At 34.3% G+C, this 5,027-nt stretch overlaps 1 protein-coding gene across 8 annotated transcripts in view; it reads right to left on the reverse strand.

Annotated features, from left to right (window-relative positions):
• The window catches only part of BCAS3 (BCAS3 microtubule associated cell migration factor), a 599,290-nt gene that overhangs the window by 353,088 nt on the left and 241,175 nt on the right, over nucleotides 1-5,027 (reverse strand). The window lies entirely within an intron of this gene.

Genomic DNA, 5,027 nt, shown 5'->3' on the forward strand with positions numbered 1-5,027 from the left:
ATGGAGGAGGGCACTTGTGGGGATGAGCACTGGGTGTTATATGGAAACCAATTTGACAATAAACTATTTGTGGGGGGAAAAAAAAGAGAAAGAATCTCTGGGCTCGCAGCCTAAGAGGAGGAAAAGACATGTGAGGAATTCGTGAGAATGTAATATATAAAAAGTGAAATAAGTGTCTTGTGTACCAGGCACAGTGGTAAGAAAAAGGAAGAAATAAAGTCTAAGAGGTAAAAAGGAGACGGTGAAGGTGTGGGAAAGGCCTGGATTCTGGAAATAAGTTCTGAAGTAGGATATACTCACAAAGAAATGAGAAAAGACGCTTCAATTTAGAAATATTCTGTTATTCTACATTAGCTACAAATGCAAAGGCATAACAGAAATGATGAGCATGTAGTTCAGCATGTTAGAAAAAAAAAACACATCAGACTTGGCAAAAGCCAGAGCAAGAGGTGTCTGGATTTTATTTAAGAAATAGTGGAGTCAAGATTTCAGTTTGAGAAGAATGATTCTGGGAGTGAAATGCAGGTGAGTGGAGTTGCAGTAGGGATGAGGGTAGCTGAAGAAAAATTATGTAAAAGTTCCTTCAACAGTCAGGGACATAGGACCCTTAAGAAAGGTGGGATGCAGAAGAGAAAACGTCTCAAAGCACTCTAATCTCTCTCTCTCTCTCTCTCTCACACACACACACACACACACACATACTTCATGTATCTGCAGTGGTTGGCAAACTTTTACAGGTCATCCAGTCCCTATTTTATGCTATAACTACTCAACTCTGACCTTCTAGTGTCAAAGAAGCCACAGAAAATATGTAAATGAATGAGTGCAACTATGTTCAAAAGAAAACTTTATTTGCAACAAGTGGCTGATCACAGACTTGATTTAGGGAAAATTAATTACTAATTTGTATGACATTCCCCAGGCACTGAATACAGAAGTTCCATTATTTTCAAATTAGTAAAACTAATTTACAACTTTCATCTTAATATCAAATAATGATGACAAGTTGAACAAAAAGGTCCCCATTTACTTTTCTCCTTAAAAAAGAAAGTTAAGTAAGATTTAGCATTGTTGTAACCATTTTCAAGCATAGCCTCTAAAAGAAAGGCAAGTTATAGATTAAGATTTTATGTATTGACTAAATGATTAATTTTCTACCACATAAAACAATAGCCAAACGGTGCTTTAAAAAAAAAAAAGGAATCCAGACAAGCGAAAGTATGGTAGAATAAAGATGTCTATAAGTAGAATTTTACATGGAAACTATATATAGATATAGATGCATAATATATGAATATATATTCATATATATGACTATGTGGCATATCATTATAATATGAGTTAAGTAAAACTCCTTCAGCAGTCAGAGAAGCCAACACTTTCTAATAATTTAGATGTTCAAATAAGCCTAAATTCAGATTAAAATCATAACTAATATTCCAGAAATATTCTACCAACAAAACCTGTAAGTTTTGTCTCTAAAAGTACAAGTCTCTAAAAGAGCCCAGAACCATTGAAATAAAAAGAAATTTTAGTCTTATATATCATGACAAGATACTTCATTACTAGGCTAATGCTAGACAAAAATTATCAATACATAACCCAAAATTCAACCATATGCCTGCTCATTTTAATCACTGTGATATATCCTAATGACATGTTTATGCTTATGTTTAATGTTATAAAGAATCTCCTAAAATCTGAAACATTTAACCCCCAAGATTCTAGAGTTATGAATAAAAAGCTAGTCCACAAGTGTTCTACCACTGCAGTTTGCCTACAGTAACTTCCAGCTAAACTGACTTACAGAGAAGCAAGAGACAGGAAGGAGCGGGACAAAGAAAAGCGTAAACAGCAGAAGCAAGGGAAGAGAAAAATAGTTCCAGAAAAGATTAATATTGTAATATCAAGTGCATTAACATAAACAAGAATCAAACACATAAAGAAAAAACACCTGTAGACTTATTGAGTAACTTGTGTTCCCATCCACAGGGCAACTAATCCACATTATCTAAAACCTTTTTCCAGAACACTTTATAATCAAGACCGCTTCCTGGTCTGTCCATGAAAAGAAGTTCTCTTCTTTCATTTTAAAAATACTTCTGATATGAAGTGGTGCTAACAGTGTCAAGGCAGGAAGACAGAATTCCACCTAAATGCTTGTTTAGAAAAGTGCTATTAGAGAAGTGATTCTACTCTATGACCTTGAGACACATCAGGATACTTAAATGAACACAGAAGATAATAGCTATCAAGAGACTTAGAGAAAGTTTAATCCTTTACATAGAGGATAATAAGTCACCTGCTCACAAATTGCAAAATGATATAACTGTTGGTCTTACCAAACAAGTTGGGTGGTTTTTCATATATCATTAAAGACAAGAAAGAGTATATAATGGCAAACTAGTAATAAAATGAGGACATCATCTGTATGATTTCTGGACCTCAATTTTGAAATGATATTTCTAGTGAAGACTTTCTCATCACAAAACAGGAAAACTGGATGGAAGCTTTATTTCTGTTTCCGTGTTTCAACTCTAAATATCATGGCAAGTAGCATTTGCTAAGTACAGATCAGGCAATTGTTAGAAGCTTAAACTAAACAAGTACTGGTACCAAAAAAGTATTGTCCAAACACCTACCCTCAAATTTAGGAAGCAAGCATACTTATATAATTATTATTTTTAAGGACTATTTACTATGCTGAACTCAGGAGTTGACCTAATCCAAGCAGATCTGGATGGCAAAAGATATTTTGTATGGCTCCTACTTAACATTTCAAACTGCTATGAAACCAAAGCAGAGAATGAATGTGGACATGAGATAAGTAAAGGTTTCTCTCAGAAAAGGGGTCAGCAAACTTTTTCCAAAAGGGGCCAGAAAGTAAAATTTTAGGCTCTGCAGGCAAGAAAGCAAAACCAAGGATACTATGTAGGTACCTAGAATAACAAGAAAGAAAACAAAATTTGACAGAATTTTGAACCAAATATAATTTTTTGTAATGTAAGTCTACTAATAAGAATGGCATCTGTTTGTTTTTGTTTTTTTTTTTTTTTTTACAAATAGCTTATTGTCAAGTTGGTTTCCATATAACACCCAGTGCTCATCCCCAGAAGTGCCCTCCTCCATGCCCATCTCCTCCCTCCCCCCCACATACAGGAGTGCTGATGCATAGGAGCACATGTACCCCAATGTTCACAGCAGCACTCTCAACAAAAGCTAAAACATGGAAAGAGCCTAAGTGTCCATCAACGGAAGAATGGATAAAGAAGATGTGGTTTATATATACCATGGAATGGCATCTGTTTTTTACAGGAGATAGTATTTTGTTTATTTGGGGTTCAAATAAACCTATAACAAATAAGCCCATAACATTATCATCAAATAGATCCCAATGCTGATATTTGTAAAAACCATTCTTGGCTCATGAGAGGTACAAAAATAGACATACGGCCACATATGGCCAATGGACCACAGTGTGCTGACCCATTATATACCACCACCATGGTAGTAAATGTAAACTTGTCAAATCATCATAAACTTCAAAGCAGAGAGGGCCCTTGGAAATCTAAAGTCAAAGTTAAAAACACAGTAAGACCCTCAGGTCAATATTATTCTTATGGTTTACAAGATACTCCACAGTAAAGAGAGGGAAAAGGACACAGAAAGCCGTCCCTATAAGAAGAATCCATGAAGATATTAGTTAGGAATGTGACATCAATAAGATTATTATAGTTCTTTTCTAAATTCAACAGCAAGCAGACATTCTGTTTGATCTTCAAGGTGAATAGAGCTGTATTCAACTTTAACCCAAACTATTGGAGAAAGTCATCTTGGTTGAAAAAAAATCACACACACATACAAATATAAACCCCCAAACCCGGAGACATCTCAAATTATCTTGGACATCTCTTGATGCATAAATAGATAAGTATGTATAGATATTTACGTGTATATATGTATATATATCACATAAATACACATATGGCTACACAAAGACATGTATGAGCACATACACATACATAATTTTCACTGAATAAGAGTAACCAATTTGAAATATAAAATAATCCTTAAATTTCAGTATTAAAAAAGATAGTGAAAACATACAGAAACAGCACAGTGAGTATAAAACCTTTACATGTGATTACAGGCTTTCCATACAGGTAGCATAGAAGAGTAGCTATATCTATCACTTACTAGGTACAGAGCCATGGAAAAGTTAGTTAACAACTCTCCACCTTATGGTTCATCATTTGTAACATGGAAACAATAATGCAAGTCTCATGGGGTTTTAAATTTAATGAATCAACATGTAAAGCACTTAGAAGAGTGCCTATCACTTAATAAACAGTGAACAAAGATGTTTCTTATAATTACCAGAATTACCACAAAAACATATCCCTACTCTGTTCAAACATGTCTGTTTTCACAGCTAACAACATAGACTAAACCACTATTATCACTCGCACAGGTTACTACATTAGATTCTTAACTGGATTCTTAATTGAGACTACCTACAAGCAACAAAAGACAAAGTAGATAAGCTGTACTTATTCAAAATTTAAGACTTTTCTGCATCAAAGTTTACTATTAAAATTAAAAAGACAACCCATAGAATATGAGAAAATTTTCCAAATAATATGTATGATAAGGGTCCGGCATGTAGAATACATAAATAAATCTTTCAATACAACAACATAAAGACAATTCAATTAAAAATAAGCAAAAATTTTGAACATATATTTTCCCAAAGAAGATATAGAAATGCCCAAAAAGTACATGAAAAGATGTTCAACATCTTTAGTCATTAGGGAAATGTAAATAAAAACCACAATGAGAGTTCTCTGCTTTGCTCATTTTAGCCACTCTCACTGGCGTGAGGTGGTATCTCAGTGTGGTTTTGATTTGTATTTCCCTGATGAGGAGGGATGCTGAGCATCGTTTCATGTGTCTGTTGGCCATCTGGATGTCCTCTTTGGAGAAGTGTCTGTTCATATCTTCTGCCCATTTCTTCACTGGGTTGTTTG

This window comes from Hyaena hyaena, unplaced genomic scaffold, assembly GCF_003009895.1.
Source record: "Hyaena hyaena isolate Hyena2069 unplaced genomic scaffold, ASM300989v1 scaffold_553, whole genome shotgun sequence".
Classification (NCBI taxonomy): domain Eukaryota; kingdom Metazoa; phylum Chordata; class Mammalia; order Carnivora; family Hyaenidae; genus Hyaena; species Hyaena hyaena.